This window comes from Moschus berezovskii, chromosome 1 (genome assembly GCF_049115385.1).
Source record: "Moschus berezovskii isolate FMDL1 chromosome 1, NW_MosBer_1.0, whole genome shotgun sequence".
In the NCBI taxonomy this organism is placed as follows: Eukaryota; Metazoa; Chordata; class Mammalia; order Artiodactyla; family Moschidae; genus Moschus; species Moschus berezovskii.
In genome coordinates this window covers 39,329,331-39,353,595 of record NC_142460.1, presented here as the reverse complement: position 1 = coordinate 39,353,595, position 24,265 = coordinate 39,329,331, and the positions used below count along the sequence as shown (strand labels likewise).

Here is a 24,265-nt window from a genome sequence, read left to right as displayed (position 1 = left end):
CCTTGAAAGTCCATTGGAAATAGTTGCAATGTTGCAGGTGTGAAATCAGTGATAAGCTTTTAGCTTCAGGTGGTGGAAATTACAATGACGTGAAAATGGAGGATACCTGAGGCATTTAGTTTATGATAACATTAAATATCAATATTTTAATCTTATAAATACCCTCACATGTTTGGTATGAAGGTTGTTGGTTTAGTGCTGTGAGCAAAATATGTTTTCATTAATGCATTCCTTATCTCTTAAAGGCATTATTAAAAATCCACATTGCCCTGTATAGAAGGTAGTACAACCTCCTCGTCTCCACTAAGGGCATGTACCTTGAATTATTTTCCAACAGTGGCAGTATAATTTGCTTAACCAAACATGCTCTTAACTATCTCAAAAATGCAACAGCAAGTATTTTGAATTGTTGGCAAGGATTAGTGACCCAGTGATGGCTTAGGACTGAAATTTGTAGCTATGAAATAGAAGGCAGAAGGTATATAATGAACACTATCCCCCAACAGTATAACAAATGCCATTTACTGAGCAGCTGAACCAATCCATCTTGTGTAATATGGAGGGTAAGCTAGCTATCAGAAAGATGGAAAAAAGTTAAGCTAACAGAATTTCTTTTTGAGTTCTGTGTCTAAGAAGGCCTTTTAACATTTCACAAATTCTGTAGTCAGAATCCAGGCTCCAAATTAGACTGATAGCATATTTAATGAAGATATGAGATTGATGCTTATATGAATCTTAACGAAAAACAAAGGAGTACATTATCAGTTTTAAAATAGTCATTCATACTGTGCTCATTAATTAGAATTCCATTTAGAATTCATTTATGTGATGGATTTCAGCAATACAAGCATGATGATTCTTTACATAAAGTGGGAAATTTTCTTTCCTGCCCGTTCGAAGGATGACTCATTTTGTAATTTGAAGGTGAATATTAGAAACGGTGTTTTACTGTTGTTATTGCTGCTGTTTTTGTTTTGTCTGATTTTATCTTTTATTGCATTATAGTTGATTTATAATGTTTCAGGTGCACAGCAAAGTGATTCAGGTACATATATACTTATCTTTATCAGATTGCTTTCCCATATAGATTACTACAAGATATTGGAAGATACTGAATAAAGTTCAAGTAGGTCCTTGTTGCTTATCTGTTCTATGCATAATGGTCAGTATATGTTAATCCCAAATTTCAAATTTATCACTCCCATCCCTTCTCCCTTTATTAACCGTAAGTTTGTTTTTATGTCTGTGAATCTATATCTGTTTTGTATATAAGTTCATTTGTACCATTTTTAGACTCTGCATTTAAGTTTCATCATACATTTGCCTTTGTCTGACTTACTTCACTTAGTATGATAATCTCTAGGTCCATCCACGTTGCTGCAAATGGCAATATTTCATTCTTTTTGTGACTGAGTAATATTCCATTGTAAATATATACCGCATCTTCTTTCTCCATTTATTTGTTGATAGACATTTAGGTTCCTTCCTTATATTGGCTACTGTAAGTAGCACTGCTGAGAACAATGGGTTCATGTATATTTTGAAGTTACAGTTCTTCTCTGGATATATGTATAGGAATGGGGTTGCTGGATCATATGGTAGTTGTACTTTTAGTTTTTTTGTACCAATTTTCATTCCCACCAGAAGTGTGCAAGGGTTCCCTTTTCTCCACACCTTCACCAGCATGTATCTGTGAACATTTTGATGATGGACATTCTGACTGGTGTGAGGCAATACCTAATAACTGATTTTAGTTTTAATGTGTGTTTCTTTAATAATTAGTGATGTTGAGCATCTTTTCATGTGCCTGTTGGCCATCTGTTTGTCTTCTCTGGAGAAATGCCTATTTTGGTTGTCTACCCATTTTTGAAATGGGTTTTTTGGTTTCTTGTTGTTGTTGTTGAGTTGTAAGAGCTGTTTGTGTCTTTGAACATCAATTCTTTGTCACTTTGCAAATATTTTCCCCTCTTCCATAGATGTCTTTTTCTTTTGTGTATAGTTTCCTTTGCTAAGCAAAAGCTTTTAAGTTTAATTAAGTCCCATATGTTTAACTTTGTTTTTGTTTTCATTACTCTAGGAGACAAATTCAAATATTATTGCTATATTTTATGTCAAAGACTGTCCTGTTATGTTTTTCTCTAGGAGTTTATGGTATTCAGTCTTACATAAAATCTTTGCTCCATATTGAGTTTATTTCTGTATATGTTGTTAGACAGTGTTCTAATTTCATTCTTTTACATGTACGGTCCAATTTTTCCAGCATCACTTATTGAAGACATTGTCTTTTCTTCATTGTATATACTTATCTCCTTTGCTGTAGATTAATTGACCACAAGTGTTTGGATTTTTTCTGGGCTTTCCATCCTGCCCCATTGATCTATGTGTCTCTTTTTGTGCTAGTACCATATGGTCTTGACTAATGTAGCTATATAATGTAGTCTGAAGTCAAGGGACATGATTTTTCCTGTTTCATTCTTCTTTCTCAAGATATTTTGGCTATTCAGGGTCTTTTGTGTTTCTGTACAAATTTGTTTCAGTTCTGTGAAAAAATGCCATTGGCAATTTTTCAGGGATTGCATCGAATCTGTAGGTTGCTTTGGGCAGTGTAGCTATTTTAGCAATATTTATTCTTCTAATCCAAAAACAGTATATTTTTTCCATCTGTTTGTGTAGTCTTCAGTTTTTTTTTTTTTTTTTTAATCTACATCTGACAGATTTTAGAGTACAGACCTTTTGCCCCCTTAGGTAGGTTTATTCCTGAGTACTTTATTCTTCTTGACTTGATAGAAGTGAGATTGTCTTCTTAATTTCTCTAATATCTCACTCTTAGTGTATAGAAATGGAATAGATATTCATTTTGTATCCTGCAACTTTTTCTCATTCATTGATGAGCTCTAGTAGTTTTCCTGTGGCAGCTTTAGGATTTTCTATGTATAGTATCATGTTATCTGCAGACACTGACAGCTTTTCTTCTTCCTTTCCAATTTAGATTCCTTTTCTTCTCTGACTGTTATGATTAGGACTTCCCAAACTATGTTGAGTAAAAGTGGTAAGAGTGGGTATCCTTGTCTCATTCATGGTCTTTTAGGGAATACTTTCAGATTGTCACCACTGAGGATGATGTTAGCTGTGGGTTTGTTATATTTGTCATTAATTATGTTGAGGCATGTTCCCTCTATGCCTACTTTCTGTATTGTTTGATTTTAGAATTGAAACTGTCCAATACCGGCTTTACTTAAAATGTCCTCCACCTTGACTAAGGTGGTCAATACAAAATATTATTTTGACATAATAAATGTTACATACATTGTATCTGCATCTTGTCAATTCCATTTGTCCTGCTGCTTTAGCAACTAATTTCCTTATATCAGCAAATTGACGATTAAGTGATCCAAATAAGTTGTTTTGCTAGCTCAAGAGAGTGCTTTTAATATGCACTATCCTCTTGGACACTTACACAACTTTATACCAAATCTCTGTGTATCTGTTTGTCTATTTTTGCCCTCTTGACCTCTCTAATAAGAATGTTATTTACATAGCAGATATTCAATCAATTATATTGCTTCAACCCATAATCCATGATTCAAGGGTACTGCTGCTGCTGCTGCTGCTGTCACTTCAGTCGTGTCTGACTCTATGCGACCCCATAGATGGCAGCCCACCAGGCTCCCCCATCCCTGGGATTCTCCAGGCAAGAGCACTGGAGTGGGTTGCCATTACAACTGTATATTATTTCTACATCTCAGTCATGGAAGAATTATAGAGATATCAGTAAAATATTGTCTGACTTTTATATAATACAGCAAGTATTTTTAGGGCTTCTTGAATCTCGTGAATTAGTTAACCATATTTGAAAATCTCTAGGAATTTTCTCTGGGCAGTGTAAGCCTTTCACTTTTTAAAGAGATGTATAAAAATTCACTTTCTGAATCATACTTGTCTGAAGAAAAACTGTGTTAGAGCTCTGGTATGATCCTCACCTAATTCCCCTTCAGTCTGAAATACATAAGAAAGCTTGAGAGAAGTGGGGAAATTGATTTAAACTATATGGAGAGTTCACTGCTTAGAGCCAATTTATCTGTTCTTTGCCCACAAACATAGTGATAATTAAAACTTACTCATCAATAACATGACAGGCTTCTTGTTGGCTCAGTGGTAAAGAATGTGCCTGAAATGTAGGAGACACAGGTTCGATCGCTGGCTTGGGAAGATACCTTGAAAAAGAAGCTGACAACCTACTACTGTATTCTTGCCTGGAGAAGTCCATGGACAGAGGAGCCTGTGGGCTACAGTCCATGAGATTGCAAAAAAGTCGGACATGACTGAGCATCTAAACAGCACCAACAACATCAACATGGGGATTGCTTACTTAAAAAAGAAAAGAAACATATCTTTTCTTCTTAATAATGAAGAGAAGTTGTAAATAGTTTAGATGGGAGCATCAAGATGATAGAAGTAAAACAACATGGGGATTGCTTACTTAAAAAACAAAAGAAAAATATCTTTTCTTCTTAACAATGAAGAGAAGTTGTAAATAGTTTACAGGGGAACATCAAGATGATAGAAGTAAAGTTATGCCAAATAATGGAGGGGGAAGGAATCACAAGCTTCTTGTAACACCAAAAATAGCAAATGATGAAGAAAACATATAGCAATATGTAATAAGTGTTTTGATATTTTTAATGACTACTTCAGGAAACGAATACTATAAAGTAGGCAAGTATAAAACATATTTAAGATATCAAATCAAAATATAAAGATCAAGAATTGATTGCACTGGATTGCACCATACTGAAAGAAAAAAATAAATAAATGTAAAGCCTTAAAATAGATCTGTTTTTTTAAAAGTCTAACTATACTGAATTAATACAAGTCAAGTTGGGGTAGATTCAAACCAGGAACTTGAAATTCTGACTCTAAAATATGACCTTGAAATTTATCTGAAAATTGCTCATGTAAATAATTTATTTCCATGGGGAAAGTTCATATAAACTTTTTAAAAAAGTCATTGTGAGAAACTATACCCAAATTTCACGAGTTATATTTTTTGTATTATGTTTCAATTTTCATTCAGAGAATAAGTGAGAAAAAATAATCTTATATACTTTTAAAAATTAAAAGACACAAATCTCCTCATTGTCTTTAAGTGGAGAACAAAATAGGAAAAAGGAATTTCTGGAAGTCGGCAGCAATTTTGCCTCTTACTCACAACTTATAATGTAGTGTAGATCTTGCAAGCATCTTAATCATTGTGGAGAAGCCAGTTAATTTTTATTTATTTATATACGGATATAGTTTAACAATATAGTTAATAATAAAATATAGTTGCTAGTCACAAGATGTATATTCTCAGGACACTATGATGTTTCACTAAAAATGATTTTGCTAGATTTATTTTGCTTCTTTTTTTTTTTTAAAGAAATTGTATCTTCTGTTAGGAAAGAATTCTGCCCATCAGTCTGTGTAGAGTAGAAAGAGAGAAAGCAGAGAAGAGAAATAAAAGAACAGTGAGTGAATAAGAAGTGGGATGTGAGGATCTTTGGCAATAAATTAGAGAACTGCTCTATAAATAAGAGAAATTGGTAGTCCAAAGCAAGAGCACTGATCAGAACCATGTTGCAGAAGTAACCATAGAATACTGGTTATCAATGGGAGAGCTTACATATGCCACTGGACATTTGTAAATATGTGATGGAATGTGTGTGAGGGAGAGTGTGTGTGTGTGTCTGTGTGGGAGAGAGAGAAAGAGAGCTAGGTGGGTAAGGAGGAGGGAGGCATCTGTGTCCTTTTTATTCTTAATTCATTTCTATTTGGATGCAGTTGCTACAATGTTGTTAAGATTTCCAGAAAAAAAGGAAGTTATTTTTTAACTTCCATAAATATATTTAATATAACACATTCAGGTTTGTCCTAGATGCATGTTGATACTATCTGTCAACCTATAATTCTTCAAAAATTGGAATCAATTGACAATAACTCTGCATCTGTGGTTAATTAGCTCAACTAGTTGACTCAAAACACAAATGAGGCCAAAGCCTGAGTCTGATCTTCGTGTGGTCTGGTGAGGTTTGCTCTTCTTGACTCACAGACTATAGTTCAAATCCAGGCCAAGTATCTCAGAGCTGCTTGCCACTGACAATAAGGAAACTGGGGAAGAGAAAGTAAATCCAACAATAAGCATGGAAAAGATCCACAGCTATACAGAATATCTGCTTCTTATTATTTATCAGTAATGTTCATGTGTGAAGAAAGGCATCAGTTATCCTCTCAGCACGGCAATAACCAGTTACAAAGGAAACTGTGACCTCAAATGACATATGAAAGAATAAATAATACTATAAATTGTCTAAAGAGACCATGGAAAATGAACTAATTCATAACCAAACATTGAATCTATTTCAACTTGCAGGTGAAGCACAGTTCCACAGGCTGATTCTTCTTCAGTAGCTCTTAGGGGTCCTTAAGAGATCGGATGGAAACACACACACCCTACAGGCTGCTCTGAGTTCCGAGCCAACTGTGAAATACGGCAAAGGAAGGGAAACAGGAGGCAGATGGCAGGCCAAAATATCACATTTGTTGTGGTTAAAGACTAGATTGGAGGATTTGGCTTATATCAATAGCTACACAGACTATTCATAGTAACCTCAGAATCAGAGAAACTCATTCACCCATTTTGACTAGAAAATCTAGGTCCCCTCTATAAGGGGCCCGTTTTACTGTAGAAACCTCTTTTTGCAGGAACGTCATCTTCAAAAAAGTAGAGTAGCAAAGGGGATTAATTTATGTGTGGAAATTTTTTTCTTGCACACCTATCAATCAGATTATGTCACTGGAAAGACTGCCTAAAAGAAGGAGAAAGGCCTGGATTGTTTTATAGGGGAAAAAAAAATCAGGAATGGAAAAGAATTCCTGCCACCCCCTACCTCACCTACACAAAATCTTTTTAATTGAATAAACGGCCAGCATAAAATGAAAAGCAGGGAGAATGCCATAAACAACAACTTAACACCATGTGTATTTTGTGGTAGAAAAATGCTTGTAAGCTTTTTGAGAATCAAGGTAGCTCTGTAGTCTGGTGATTGCTTATGATGGTCTCCCAAATTTCTGAGGGTGGACGGATCATGTGATATCTGTCAGACTGTGATCATAAAAATGATTGTAGAGAAATGTCTTGATTGAAAAAATTAGCACTGCATACCATGATGGAAAAAATCATACTCAAAGGAAATATTTTGGTCATATAGTTCATTTTACTGACTCATTATCATTAATGATAAACTCAGTGTAACTTTACTCTGAATGAGATAGCCCATGAAAGTAAATCTTTCATTTTTTTCACTTTACTATTTTTTATTTGGTTTGTTTCTTCTTCCTGGTTTATTGAGATATAATTGACACATTACCCTGTGTAAGTTTAAGGTGTATAGCATAATTATTTAATTTACATATATCATGAAATTAGTACCACAATAAGTTTAGTGAACAGCCATCATCTCATATAGATACAAAATTAAAGACATAGAAAAAAATCTTGTGTGTGATGAGAACACTTAGGACTTACGCTTTTCACATTTATTATATAATTCCATTATGTCCCTGTTACTTACTTATACCTGGAAGTTTGTACCTTTTTGACCACCTTCATCCAATTCTACCAACCCCTTGCCTCTGATAATCACAAATCTGATCTCTTTTTCTATGATTTTGTTTGTTTTTTTGAAGCATGACTGACCTATAACATTATGTTAGTTACTGTTATACAGCATGAGTGATGGGGTATTGCAATGCATTTCAAGTGATCACCATAAGTCTGGTCACAATACATCATTATGCAAGATACTATATAATTATTGACTATATTCCCCACACTGTACATTTTATACCTGTGAGACATTTATTTTGCAACTGAAAGTTTGAATCAATACCTCTTGATCTACTTCCCCTTTTTTGTTTTGTTCACTTATTTGTTTTGTTATACTCCACATATAAGTGAAGTCATACATTATTTGTCTGAAAGTATATCTTTTAAATACTGTGTGGCATGTTCCCTTTTGGGTATTCACAATAACACAGTGTGTTTCAGATCTTTAATGTTTGCCTCTGTTGTAGTTTTTCCAATACTTTTGATAAGAAACACCATTGTAATGGGGCTTTGGTAAATTTGAGATGGGGATACACTCATTAAAATTATGGTATAAATTTAGCCTACAAAATTCTCTGTTGTGTTCCAGTCGCTCTTGTTGTGTTCAAATCTTTGTGACCCCATGGACTGCAGTAGGCCAGGCTTCCCTATCCTTCACTATCTCTAGGAGTTTGCTCTAATTCCTGTCCATTTAGTCTGCGAGTGCCTAGTATATTATATAAGTAAGAATGCAGAGAGAATTTATCTTCAAATTATGTTGTTAAAAGAAAACTCAGGGACTTCCATGGTGGTCCAATTGTTAAGAATGGGATTGCAGGTTTGATCGCTGGTCAAGGAGATAGGATCCCACATGCCTCAGGGGAACTAACCACATGTACCCCAACTACTGAGCTCATGCACCACAACTCAGACTCTAACAGGCAGAAAAAACAAGAAAGAAAAAAGAAAAATGTATGGCATGCCAAGTAGAAAGAACGTTTTTCATGTTGTAGAACGAATAGGCCATTTCACATTTATGCTCAATTGCCATCTATAAAAACGCCAGTATGTTTGCATTGTAATTGTTATCTTTAGCATGGATGACTACAGGTATTCTAATTATTTTCATAAAGTAAGCTTTGCATTTGTTAATTTTTTTTTCAGAATATTACTTTGGTCAGTGAAATTTTTCATTTTAAAACTGCAATATTTTTCCAAAAAGAGCCACCTTAGAAAATTAGCTTGATTTTACAAGTGAGAACAACTCAATATTTATTAACTTGACAAATATTTTGAGTACTTCTTTAGTGTCTGGCACTCTTTAAAACACCACTGATACAACAGTCAATGGAATAGACAAATATTCCTGACCTCACAGAGTTTAATTCCTACAGCAAGAGGCTAACCCTCTACCACTTCTCAAATGTTTTGAGGTAAATACTTCTCCAAATTTAAATAAATAAAAATGCCTGTCATTATAGGATTAAAAGCCCCCCAATGGGTTAGTAAGCCCAGTGAATAATAAAGTGGGAGAATTTGTTTACTCTTTTTTCAAAGAGGCAGAAGATTATAAGATTATACCAGTACAAAACCTCCTGTGTATTTTCAAACCTGCAGAAAGCTTTTATGAAACAAGTGATTCAATATTACTTATTTGATCCCTGTTGCAACATTTTTCTCTTTTCTTTCTTGATTCTAAAAATCACTGCATCTTTGTCACTTTTCCTACTTAATTTATCTGCATTTTATGACTGAATATAACTGAATTTTCAGTCATTAAAACAACAGACTAAATTAACTATATTAATTTCAAACTCTGTAACTTCTATGCTTGTCATAATACTTTTAATACAAGTGATAGATAGGTGTTTGCATGGTAACCATTGTGAACTTCCACTTTCACTCTAAACTCTATACTTTTTCAACTATCCTGAAATAATATAGATTGACACATAAAAATGTTATTCCTTTAGTAAAGAAAAAGTCTGATAATAAACCTAAATTCATAGTTTTTCATCACAATACTAAGTTATAATGAATCTTCAAATACATGCAATGCACCCTTTTAGTATAATTGTATTTTTATGAATTTTCTAGATTTCTAATTTGCCTTAAATGAACCTGTACTACAGATTAATGAATATTTCAAAAATCAACTGTTAGAAAATGCTATTTTAAGTAAATAAAATATTATTTAATTATGATAAAGTGGATGTATTGTTTGAAAAATCTTTAATAGTCCTGCATATTTGTGGTTTACAAAAACAGTTTAACCTAAATTTATATGCAAATATTAATTAAACTGTCTCAAGTTTTCATAGAAGGTGGATATATGGAGTTTTGTGAAATCTAAGATTCACAGTCTTAGATTTAAGACTGTGTCTTAGTTCAAGTTAATGACATGCTCTGTAATACAACACTCGGTCCTATTATTCTTTATAGATTTAACTTGGTCTTTGGAAAAGTTATTAACAAATCAATTCAACTATATGTGAAATGAATAAATTTTAATTGTGAAGATTCAAAATTATATAGAAAAAATGGATAAGAAAATACTTTTTTAAACTAAGCCTTTTGTTGATGAAAATAATCAGTAAAAATATCTTGGTATGTTTATTTATCATGTTAATAAAACTGGAAGAAAGTCTAATTCAACTTGAATTCTTCCTGATTTGTTTTTTCAGGAGTTCTCACAAAACAGAGCTCCAAAGGTTTTTCACATTCTTCATGTTCTTTTGCCTAAAGTGAACAGTTCAGATAATCAGAATTCACTAAACTCCAAACTATTTGCTTTTACTTATTTTCAGTGAATTATATCCCATCCTCAAGAAAAACAAACAAACAATATCTACTGGTCTAAACAATATTCAAAAACATTCAATGAAATTTTAAGGAAAAATAATTTTATATTCTATGCCTCTCCCAGTCCCCACTACCCCATGGTGTGCAGGGGTGGGGAGAAGGGAGGAAAAAGAGGGAGAGAGATAGAGGCAGAGACAGAAACAGACAGAGATAGAGAGGAAGAAACAAGAAAACAAAATACAACAAGCTAAAAGACTAAAAAAAAGTTAGTGAAAAAGAAAAAAAAAAAACGGTCTTGGACAAGAATCAGATGACCTGGGTTCCTGGGTTTTAAGTCCTGGATATGTTACTTTAAGCAGATATGCTAATCACTTTTAGCTTCTTGGCTTGTAGAGGAGAATAAGAACACCTGCCCTACTTTGTTTTTAAAGAAGTGATGGTTATCAAACAATGTATGTAAAATATAGTGTCAAATAAATGCACAATAGTTGTTACAGTATTGATGCTTATAAGAAATGTTACTGGGAAATATTGCTAGCTAGCTTTCCATAGTTATTTTCAACTGAGCATAAAGTTTTGAGGCTTAAAAATCACTGTGATAGTTGACATTATTTAATATTTATTATGTATAGACATGTTCTAATATCTTTAGGTGAATTTATGTATTTAATCCTTTCAACAACCTAACAGAGTAATTATTATCTTTATTCCTATCAAAAAGGAGAGGAAAAGTGAGCATCAGTTCAGTTCAGTTCAGTTTAGTCGCTCAGTCGTGTCCGACTCTCCGCGACCCCATGAATCACAGCACGCCAGGCCTCCCTGTCCATCACCAACTCCCGGAGTTCACTCAAACTCATGTCCATCGATTCGGTGATGCCATCCAGCCATCTCATTCTCTGTCGTCCCCGTCTCCTCCTGCCCCCAATCCCTCCCAGGATCAGAGTCTTTTCTAGTGAGTCAACTCGTCGCATGAGGTGGCCAAAGTATTGGAGTTTCAGTTTTAGCATAGGTTGATCAAATAACTTTACCCAGAGTCACAGTGCCAGAAGGGGCTCAGATGATATGGTCTCATTGTCTAGACAGGGCAATATCTACTGTAGGATTCATCTACACACTTTTCCAGCCTCTGTTGAAACATATCTGAGTCGATGAGATGTCTGGATGTGTTCACTGTGGTGAGTGGACTTCCTCCCATGGTAACTTCCAAGTCTTCAAAAACCATGCCCATGAATTAAGTTGATGCCTATTTCCCTAGCACAGCAAACATAAATATCCAGAACTGTTGAAAGAAAATTCCTTCAATAATTCACTATTGCTATTACAAGAAAGAAATGTCAATAATAATTTGGACAAATGCCAGTGGGGGGTTGAAAGGGTCAAGTTCTAAAGTGTGTTCTGAAATATCATGATGTGAAACAGTGAAAGTATTAGTCACTCAGTCTTGTCTGACTCTTTACAACCCCATGGACTATAGTCTGCCAGGCCTCTCCGTCCATGGAATTCTCCAGGCAAAAATACTGAGGGGATCTCAGTTCAATTCAGTCGTCCAGTCATAGCCGACTCTTTGCAACCACATGGACTGCAGCACACCAGGCCTCCCTGTCCATCACCAACTCCCGGAGTTCACTCAAACTCATGTCCATTGTGTCGGTGATGCCATCCAACCATCTCATCCTCCGTCGTCCCCTTCTCCTCCTGCCTTCAATCTTTCCCAGCATCAGGGTCTTTTCCAATGAGTTGGTTCTTCACATCAGGTGGCCAAATTATTGGAGTTTCAGCTTCAGCATCAGTCCTTCCAATGAATATTCAGGACTGATTTCCTTTAGGATTGACTGGTTGGATCTCCTTGCAGTCCAAGGGACTCTCAAGAGCCTTTTCAGTTCAAAAGCATCAATTCTTTGGCGATCAGCTTTCTTTATGGTCCAACTCTCACATCCATACATGACTACTGGAAAAACCATAGCTTTGACCAAATGGACCTTTGTTGACAAAGTAATGTCTCTGTTTTTTAATATGCTGTCTAGGTTGGTCATAAATTTTCTTCCAAGAAGAAAATTTCATGGCTGCAGTCACCATCTGAGTGATTTTGGAGCCCAAGAAAATAAAGCATGTCACTCTTTCCATTGTTTCCCCATCTATTTCCCATGAAGTGATGGGACCAGATGCAATGATCTTAGTTTTCTGAATGTTGGGGTTTAAGCCAACTTTTTCACTCTCCTCTTTCACTTTCTTCAAAAGTCTCTTTAGTTCTTCACTTCATTCCACAAGGGTGGTGTCATCTGCATATCTGAGGTTATTGATATGTCTCCCAGCAATTTTGATTTCAGCTTGTGCTTCCTCCATCCCAGCATTTCACATGATGTACTCTGCATGTAAGTTAAATAAGTAGGGTGATGATATACAGTCTTGACATACTCCTTTCCCAATTTGGAACCGGTCTATTGTTCCATGTCCAGTTCTAACTGTTGCTTCTTGACCTGCACACAGATTTGTCAGGAGGCAGGTAAAGTGGTCTGGTAGTCCCATCTCTTTAAGAATTTTCCAGTTTCTTGTGATCCATACAGTCAAAGACTTTGGCATAGTCAAGAAAGCAAAAGTAGATGTTTTCCTGGAACTCACTTGCTTTTTTGATGATCGAGCAGATGTTGGCAATTTGATATCTGGTTCATTTAAATCCAGGTTGACCATCTGGAAGTTCAGTTCACCGTTCACATATTGTTGAAGCCTGGCTTGGAGGATTTTGAGCATTACTTTGCTAGCGTGTGAGATGAGTGCAGTTGTGTGGTAGTTTGAACATTCTTTAGCATTGCCTCTCTTTGGGATTAGAATGAAAATTGACCTTTTTCCAGTCCTGTGGACACTGCTGTTTTCCAGATTTGCTGGCATATTGAGTCCAGCACTTCACAGCATCATCTTTTAGGATTTGAAATAGCTCAAGTGGAATTTCATTATCTCCACTAGCTTTGTTCGTAGTGATGCTTCCTAAGGTCCACTTGACTTTGCATTCCAGGATGTCTGGCTCCAGGTGAGTGATCACACCATCGTGGTTATCTGGGTCATGAAGATCTTTTTTGTATAGTTTCTGTGTATTCTTGCCACCTCTTCTGAATATCTTCTGCTTCTGTTAGTTCCATACCATTTCTGTCCTTTATTGAGCCCATCTTTGCATGAAATGTTCCCTTGGTATCTCTAATTTTCTTGAAGAGATCTCTTGTCTTTCCCATTCTATTGTTTTCCTCTATTTCTTTGCATTGATCGCTAAGGAAGGCTTTCTTATCTCTCCTTGTTATTCTTTGGAACTCTGCATTCAAATGGGTATATCTTTCCTTTTCTCCTTTGCCTTTAACTTCTCTTATTTTCTCAGCTATTTGTCAGGCCTCCTCAGACAACATTTTGCCTTTTTGCATTTCTTTTTCTTTAGGATAGCCATTCCCTTCTCCAGGGGGTATTCCTGACCCAGGGATCGAACCCAAGTCTCTTGCACTGCAGGCAGATTCTTTACCATTTGAGCCACCAGGGAAGCCCTAGAAATATCATAACGAGACCTTACAAATGCATTCTTAGATGTTTGTTATTCTGTATATAAGGAAAGACATTTTGTAGTATAATCTAAGCAATAAACCTTTTGAAAGGAAACATATTGTCCATGCTTGCTCAACATATGTAGGAAATTCTTGCATATACACATGCACATGTTAACATTTCAGAAGTTCAGACTGAATACTTAAATAGATCCGTTCTCCACACCCTGGAAATGTGTCTCCTAGGGACCATCGTTATCAAAACCAAATGATTACAATAAACACAATGACTACTTAGGCATTATTTGTGAAGTGAATAAAGCAAATGAAATTAGTTAATTCTGACCCCAACTCTGACTACAGTATAAGCTATGTAAAAAAAGTCTGACTTCAAGTTGTTAGATTATTGTTTTAACAAAAGTATTTATTTAGCATATCTAAATGTTGCTTTTAATTTCAATGAGCTTGATTTTTCTCTTTTCTGCCTTAAAATAACAAATAGATGCTCCTTTTCTTTAAAACTGAAGACAGTGTCATATAGAAACAGTTTTAATTACTGAACTGTGAGTAAATAACATTAAACATGCACACACATATGTTTTCTCTTCCTATAATATCCTATTTTTGAATAAGAAAACGCAGATTTGGACAAGCAATACATGGAGTTGGTTTTTTTAGAAATCAATTGGAAATTATTTTGAAAACTATCAAGATATATAATCTATCTTGTAGTATATTTGAACTGTTTTAATTTAAGAAAATATTCAACTAAAACGATGTTCTTCAAGGACCATGCATTACACCTGAACTTTATCTTTTCCTTTTCTATCTTTGATGCGGAGTTAGATATTGTGGACTAAAACAGATTCTGTACCAAAGGCTAGCTTCTTTTGGTGCTTTAGCACACTGAATGCCAGACAATGCTTAACAATATACACCCCGTCAAGTATTTGATTTTCATCATATCTAAAACAGAATTACGGAGAAGGCAATGGCAAGCCACTCCAGTACTCTTGCCTAGAAAATCCCATGGATGGAGGAGCCTGGTAGGCTGCAGTCCGTGGGGTCGCTAAGGGTCAGACACGACTGAGCGACTTCACTTTCACTTTTCACTTTCACACATTGGAGAAGGAAATGGAACCCATTCCAGTGTTCTTGCCTGGAGAATCCCAGGGAAGGGGGAGCCTGGTGGGCTTCTGTCTGTGGGGTCACACAGAATCTGACACGACTGGAGTGACTTAGCAGCAGCAGCAGCAGCAAAACAGAATGAATTTTGAAATATGCCATAGAATTGTTCTTAATGTCCAGATTTATACTCAACCATCAATATTCAGGTGCACATAGAGTTTTCTAGATTTTCTTTTCATGTCTTCGCACGCAACCTCTCTTTACACCTGTTCTCAGTCATAGTCCACTTTCAAAGGTACATATGACTTGGACATGTTTTATTATTTCTGTGAGATTTTAAGCTTTTTGAAGACATAGGACTATCTCCTGCATAGCAGCTTACATGTGCACTATTCATTGTGTACTAAATATTAAAAGAGTAATGACGATATTGACACTATTGTAGTGCCTTGTCTGTTTTTATTTTGGCTACAGCAGATTAAATTCAGTAAATAAAGAATTGGCATAGACACGGACTGACTAATCAATGATTGACATCCCTACAAGAAAACAAAAGTATATGAAGTCACTGAAACTCAGATGATAAAATATGTATATATAATGTAATGCAAAACATACATATATAAAAATATAAAGAGCATGTCGTCTAGGGATGAATAGCCAAATTATGTCTTCTAAAAACTATACTGACCTTACACTCAGTGCAATATACTAACTAGGCATTGAATGTTATGGCAAGTTAAGGGAGCACATTATTTCTTCTAAAAGATGTAATTTTTTTAAAGCAGTTTTAGGTTTATAGCAAAATGAAGAGGAAGAAATATGTGGAGATTTCCCAGATGACCCCTATTCCCCACATATGCATAGCCTTCCCCATTGTCATAGCCACCTCCATGAGAGGGGAACATTTGTTGCAATTAATGAACCTACTTTAATACATCATTATCACCAAAGTCCATGAAGTTTACATTTGGATTCACTGTTTAAAAAAAAAGCAACTGTTTCTTTATTTTTGACTGCATTGGATCTTCAATGCAGCGAGTGGGAACTCCTCTTCGTTAGGGTGCAGGGGCTTCCATTGCCCTGTCTTCTCTTATTGTGGAGTCACAGGATCTCAGCACGTGGGCTTCAGTAGTTGTGACACATGGGCCTAGTTGCTGCATGTCTTTGCGATCTTCCCCAACCAGAAATCAAACCCGTGTCCCCTGCATTAGCAGGAGAATTCTTAACCCCTGGCCCACCAGAGAAGTCCCCTAGGACTCATGCTTGATGTTGCTCCTTATATGGGTTTGGACAAATCGATTGCCATTCTAGTCCTCAGAGTAGCTTCACTGGCCTGAAATCCTCTGTCCTCTGCCCAATCACCCCTTCCTTTCCCCAACATGCTACTGTGAACACAGTGTGAAGGGTTTGGTGTAGAGATAAATGTTTTCAACTCCTTTGAGTAAACACCAAGGAGCGTGATTCCTGGAAATTGTGATAAGAATATTCTTTTTGTGAGAAAGCGATAAAATGTCTTCAAAAGTGGCTGTGCCATTTCACATTCCCACCAGTAATGAATGAGAATTCCTGTCGCTCCATACCCTGTTCAGCACTTGGTGGGTCAGTGTTTCAAATTTTGGCCATTCTAATCAGTGTGTTTTTTCAATCTGCATTTCCCTGAAAACATATGATATATAAAGTTTTTTTCCTACATTTATTTTCCATCTGTATATCTTATTTTTAAATTATTGCAGCATAGTTGATTTACAATGTTGTTTTAGTTTCAGGTGTAGAAGAAAGTGTATCAGTTGTACAAATACATATATCCACTCTTTTTGTTTCTTTGTTTTAGATTTTCCCATATAGCCCATTGCAGAATATTGAGTAGAGTTCCCTGTGTTGCACAGCAAGGTTTTTATTCTTCGTCTATTTTATATATAGTAGCGTGTGCATGTCAGTCCCAATATATCTTCTTTAGTCAGGCACCTGTTAAGGTCTCTCAGTCATGCCAGATGCTTTGAGACCCTATGGACTGTAGCCCTCCAGGCTCCTCTGTCCATGGGTTTCTTTAGGCAAGAATACTGGAGTGGGTTGCCATGCGCTCCTCCAGAGTGTCTTCCCAACCCAGAGACTGAACCTGCATCTCGTGCGTAGCAGGCAGACTTTTTTATCCACTGAGCCAAGGTCTTCGGCTCATTGTTTAATGAGGTTGCTTGTTCCTTTTTGTTGAGTTTTAAGGGTTCTTTCTATAGTTGGATCAATCCTTTATCAGAACTTTTGTAAATATTTTATCCCAGTCTGTTGCTTGTCTACTCATTCTCTTGGATATTATTATTTTTTTTTTCTGAAAGACTATCTTGGCCTATTATAGAACTGGGACTCTCTATTCAACCAAAGTTTAATAACCAAAGCCACTAATAATGACACTGTGTGTTCATGCTAAGTTGCTTCAGTCGTGCAACCTATGCACTGTTCAACCGTATGGACTATAGCCCTCCAGGCTCCTCTGTCCATGGGATTTTCCTGGCAGCAATACTGGAGTGGGTTGCCATGCTATCCTCCAGGGGATCTTCTCTACCCAGGAATTGAACCTGTGTCTCTAAAGTCTCCTGTATTGGCAGGCAGATTCTTTACCACTAGTGCTACCTGGGAAGTCCAATAAAGACACCAATAAAATTAGATACACATAGAAAATTAAAATTATGGCAATACTCGATGGACATGAGTTTGAGTGAACTCCGGGAGTTGGTGATGGACAGGGAGGCCTGGCGTGCTGTGATTCATGGGGTCACAAAGAGTCGGACATGACTGAGCAACTGAACCGAACTGAACTGATTCTGTTCAGTAAGTACAGTATACAATGTTTTCTAAATATTGTATATTTAGAAAATATACAGAAAAATATATTTAGAAAATTTATTCAGTGTGTTTAAAAGTTATTTTCCTGTTAATAGAATAACATTCCATTATTTAAAAATAATTTGTGGGCTATTCCATTATCTTATAATATAAAGGCGGGAGGAGAAGGGGACGACGGAGAATGAGATGGCTGGATGGCATCACCGACTCTGTGGACATGAGTTTGAGTGTACTCCGGGAGTTGGTGTTGGACAGGGAGGCCTGGCGTGCTGTGATTCATGGGGTCGCGGAGAGTCGGACACGACTGAGCGACTGAACTGAACTGAACTGATATAGACCTGTAATTTGTTTCTATAGTTAAAGAATTAGGAACAATAAAAGGAAGAATTGATTAAAGTGGATTCAATTCATGCACAAATCATTACATTTTTTTTTAAATTTATACATGGTGTTTTGTGAAATAAAAACTGCTCTTAATTTATGAAAGTAACATTAATAACAGTATCTTTGCATTAATCACAAATTTGACATTGTTGATAAAAAAAACCCATGTTGTCACACATAATAGTATGCTAATAGAGATGATTTCGCATGTAAAATATGAACAGTAAGTTCCTTGTGTAGACCATGAGATGATGCTAAATGTAGGCATCCCAAAGAATTTTCATTTGGTTCTAGAAAGATAAAGATGTAAAAAACTGATGTAGTTGGACCAATGGCCATCAATATGGGACTAATCTGAAGCATTCACATTATAAATCTAGAATAAATTTAATACAATTTACTACAGATGGCAACATATGAATAATCCACATTTTGCTAATTCGGCCCACTCAATCCTAGGATCGATCAGGTCCTGTCTGCACACCTTTGGCTCATGCTCTACTTGTTTCTAAAGATTTTACCACTTACTTCTGGGGATACAATTTGTGAAGTCATGTGAACATTTGATACTAAGTCAAAGGAGCCTTTGTGGTATCTCTCGTTAGGTAGAAAGTCAAGTCATCTATTTTTAACTTTGTTCCTTAACTCTTCTTATAAAAATTTCTATTTTAATAACCAGAAATGTTTATAGCCTTTCATTCTCATGAAATCTGAAATTAGTTTTGTGTAAGGCGTAGCTACTAAGTGGGTAAGAAAGATGCCAGACCTCTAAGATTGCTACACTTAGTAAGTGAGCCTCATTTGTATGTGAACCAGGAAATAAAATATCATGCATATTTAAGATGAATGTTCATTTTAAAGAGTCCAATTAATACAACTATCAGTTCTACCTGTCTGCAACATGTTTAACTACCCAAATTTATTAATTTTAAACTAGATATGATTTATCTTCTCCAACTTTTAATACAGTACTAGGACTGATTAAAAGTCCCAAAGAAAGAGTGTTTATGACATACACTAAATTTATGGTCTTGATTTTTTTTTCTTACTCTCAAATCAGTTTATTTAAGGGCCTTTTAATCTGGCTTGTAAGCTTTCAGGGGGATATTCTTGGTACCCCAAATTTTTAAATCAGCCAAAGCCTGAAAGGATCTGCTAATTACTTGTGAGCCAAATCTTTAGACTTGAGAAGGCCCAGATATCCAAAAGCAGCATTTTTTAAATTAGTTAAAGACATATACTGAAAATTGCATATTATTTAGTTTCTCTGTTTTGGAAAAATGAAAATTGAATTGTATAATTCCATAGTTACTGCAAGAGTAATGGTTAAAAAACTCTAAGCCACTTAAAACACCGATGTTCAGTTCAGTTCAGTTCAGTTCAGTCGCTCAGTCGTGTCCGACTCTCCGCAACCCCATGAACCACAGCACGCCAGGCCTCCCTGTCCATCACCAACTCCCGGAGCTCACTCAAACTCATGTCCACAGAGTCGGTGATGCTATCCAGCCATCTCATTCTCCGTCGTCCCCTTCTCCTCCCGCCCACAGCCTTTCCCAGCATCAGAGTCTTTTCCAGTGAGTCAACTCGTCGCATGAGGTGGCCAAAGTATTGCAGTTTCAGCTTTAGCATCAGTCCCTCCAATGAACACCGATGTTACCACACACTTAAAAACACTTTTTTCTCCAATATGAAAACGTTATACAAGCAAATATAACCATACATGGATGAACTTCATGCTCATCAAAGTTGGATTAGAGAAATTAGTCTGAATCTTCAGCTATAGCAATTGACATAAATTGCTGAGCACCAGACCCATAATTTGAGAGTGTTCAATAAATATTAATACTTTTCTATATCTATTAAAGGATTTTTAACTTGACTTTTAAATGCATGTATGAACTAATATAAGTAATGATGAAACCTCATTTTACATGGCCAATATTTTGAGAAATCATGTTTATTTAAAACTTCTCACTTCAATTAAAATGTTTTCAACACCTCCCATCTGATACAAAGATAATGAATGGTCATAATTTCTTAATGAGTCTTGATGATCATAAGGGCAAAAATAATAAGCAATTTAATTCTTTATATTAATTGTTTGAAGTCAGTTAATTAAAAAAGGTTTTATTCTCCTCTACTCATTCTGATTTTCTAAAGAAATTTGGGCAATATTTTCTGAAGACTCCAGAATGTTTTTCACTTGTGTAATTTATTAACTATGTTTTATGGTGTCTTTACACATATTTTTCTGGAAAAAGTCTTATTTTTCATGAAAATAATAATTCCATTAGGAGCCTTCTCCTTTACTTATGTGGACTCAGTGGCGTATTTTGACTTCAAAATTATGCAAGTTATTATTTACTTACTATCATTACTTCGATTTAGGCTTTGCTTTTAAATTTCATATTGTACTTGACATAGTTAAGTTGCCAAGTCATGTCCGACTCTTGCGACCCCATGGACTGTGGCCTGCCAGTCTCCTCTGTCCATGGGATTCTCCAGGCAAGAATACTGGAGTGGGATGCCATTTCCTTCTCCAGGGGATCTTCCCGACCCAGAAATCGAACCCGGGTCTCCTGCATTACAGGCAGATTCTTTACAGGCTGAGCTATGAGGGAAGCCCATGCTTGACATAGTTTTATATTTTTGTGACTTAAGTTTAATTTTGTTAAAAGGTACACTGAGGCGTATTAACATTTTAAGCATTTATTTGAGGACAAAAAAATGATTTGAATCTGGCAGCACCAAACTGAAAGTGGTTAGAAACTCTCAGAAGGGTTTCACTGATAGGAACTATAGGATAGACTTTTTAACAGAGAAGAAAGTGAAGCAAAGCCAGGAAATTTGATGGCTATAGCTTAATCAGTTGCCTAGTTTAGGAAAGCAGAGAAGGCAATGGCAAGCCACTCCAGTACTATTGCCTAGAAAATCCCATGGATGGAGGAGCCTGGTAGGCTGCAGTCCGTGGGGTCGCTAAGGGTCGGACACGACTGAGTGACTTCACTTTCACTTTTCACTTTCCACTTTCACACATTGGAGAAGGAAATGGCAACCCACTCCAGTGTTCTTGCCTGGAGAATCCCAGGGATGGGGGAGCCTGGTGGGCTTCCGTCTATGGGGTCACACAGAGTCAGACACGACTGAAGTGGCTTAGCAGCAGCAGCAGCAGTTTAGGAAAGGCTTGTTGGCTGTTTGTGATTGGTTATCTTTAGGTTTCAATTTCTTATCCTTGAGGCATTTCAGGCTTAGGTTTTGGTTCACTTGCAAAGGCACCAAAGCCACCTCATCTAATTCCCTCCTTGTGTAATTCATTTAATGATTTCAATCTGCTTTTTTATTTTCATGAGCTACTTATTTTTTCTGCATTTTCATACCATTTCTGTTCATTGTCACTCCTCCCACCTTGCCAACCACCACCATGCAAGTTTCAAGGAGGAAAATGAATTTTCTTCTGTCCTTCTAGTTTCTTCTGCTGATCTAAGAATTAATGTGAGACAGGTTAACAGGGTAAAACAAAAATTGATTTTGTATATACAAGAGCCTAACATACATGAGGTTCAAAGACAGAAAGGTAAAATGAGGTATATATTCCATTGTAAGCTGAGAAATGGGCAGGGGTCTGGGGTTCCCAGGATAGGCCATCCACAGGACAATAAGAAGAATAGATGATCAATAATTTGAGCTTCCCTGGTGGCTCAGATAGTAGAGTGTCTGCCCGCAGTGTGGGAGACCTGGGTTTGATCCCTGGGTCAGGAAGGTCCCGTGGAGAAGGACATGGCAACCCACTCCAGTACTCTTGCCTGGAAAATTCCATGGACTGAGGAGCCTGATAGGCTACAGTCCATGGGGTCACAAAGAGTCTGACACGACTGAGCAACTTTCCTTTCCTTTCACTTTCAATTTGATGTTTAGTCCGCCATATAAAGTGGGGCCACTAAGATGAAATTTATCTCCAGTAAAAATCTCTATTTTCTGGGGAAAATCCCTAATTTAAATTCTTTGAGGTAGTTAAGAGAGGGGTAATAGTTTCTTTTGAGATGTAGGTCCTCAGTTGCCATTAGTTTTCAGGTCTACTATATCCTTCTACTCTTCTGTCTATTCATTCTATTAATTCTGAGAGTATTATATTTAACCTTCAGCCAAAAATTTTTGTCTACTTAAAAAATAATTGTAATACATCATAGAACTATATGTAACTTTCTTCCGTATTTTCCAAGCTTCCTGTAGATGTGTTATTATACATTCATAATTTTTTTAAAAAACCTAAAAGAGAAAATGAAAATAATAAATTTAGTGAGAAAAAATACTTCCTTTTACAGATTGTCCTTGCTGAAATGGCCTTGAGAATCATTTTAGGAAATTATATGAAAGAAATTATTTAAAAGATTCAAGTTTATGTAGACTAGAAGTTTAAACAAAAAATAAAGAAAGAGACTATAATAAATAGTGTGGTAGGTTGTGGCTACAGGTATTATTTGTGCAGGAGTTCAGAACATATTTGCCCGAAGATGTAACACTTTGATATATGGATTGTTTTGTGGGCTTCCCAGGTGGTGCTTGTCGTAAAGAACCCACTTGCAGATGCAGGAGACATAAGAGACAAGGGTGCAATCCCTGGGTTGGGAAGATACCCTGGTGAAGGAAATGGCAACCCACTCCCGTATTCTTGTCTGGAGAATTCCATGGAAGCACTATTAATTAATTCAACATAATTAAGATTTATACAATTTTCACACAGTCAGTTCAGTTGCTCAGTCGTGCCTGACTCTTTGTGACCCCATGAATCACAGCACGCCAGGCCTTCCTGTCCATCACCAACTCCCAGAGTTCACTCAAACTCATGTCTATCGAGTCGGTGATGCCATCCAGCCATCTCATCCTCTGTCGTCCCCTTCTCCTGCCCCCAATCCCTCCCAGCATCAGAGTCTTTTCCATTGAGTCAGCTCTTCGCATGAGGTTGCCAAAGTATTGGAGTTTCAGCCTTAGCATCAGTCCTTCCAATGAACACCCAGGACTGGTCTCCTTTAGAATGGACACACAATAGCAGGATACAAATTCTATTCAAGTTCCCATAGACTATAAACGAGGGGACACTGGAACATATCCAGAGACATAAAACAAGGTGCCAAAATTTCATGGTCTAAGGTATTGAAATTAAAAGACGCTTACTCCTTGGAAGGAAGGTTATGACCAACCTAGATAGTATATTAAAAAGCAGAGACATTACTTTGCCAACAAAGGTCCGTCTAGGCAAGGCTATGGATTTTCCAGTGGTCATGTATGGATGTGAGAGTTGAACTGTGAAGAAAGCTGATCGCCGAAGAACTGATGCTTTTGAACTGTGGTGCTGGAGAAGACTCTTGAGAGCCCCTTGGACTGCAATGAGATCCAACCAGTCCATTCTAAAGGAGATCAATCCTGGGTGTTCATTGGAAGCACTGATGCTAAAGCTGAAACTCCAATACTTTGGCCACCTCATGCAACGAGTTGACACTCTGGAAAAGACTCTGATGCTGGGAAGGATTGGGCACAGGAGGAGACGGGGACAACAGAGAATGAGATGGCTGGATGGCATCACTGACTCAATGGACATGAGTTTGAGTGAACTTGGGAGTTGGTGATGGACAGGGAGGCCTGGCATGCTGTGATTCATGGGGTTGCAAAGAGTCGGACAGGACTGAGCAACTGAACTGAACTGAACTGAACTGAAGGTATGAAATCATACAGAATCTATTCTCTTATCACTGTGGAATTATGTTAGAAATCAATATCCAAAGATATTTGAAAATAACCCACTTATTTTCAAGTTCAATGTGGTACTTACCAAGACAGACCTTTAATTTAGCTGTTGTAAACCCTGATAAAGTTTAAAGACTGAACAAACATGGAAGGTAATTGCAGAGAAGAAAACATTTAAATGAGACATTAATAACAAAATGAGAAGTTAATATCAAAGATACTT

The 24,265-nt window shown here is 36.5% G+C and overlaps 1 long non-coding RNA gene across 2 annotated transcripts in view; it reads left to right on the top strand.

Annotated features, from left to right (window-relative positions):
• LOC129553375 (uncharacterized) overlaps positions 1-24,265 on the top strand; it is a 393,842-nt gene that overhangs the window by 238,444 nt on the left and 131,133 nt on the right. The gene's annotated exons all lie outside the window — the stretch shown is intronic.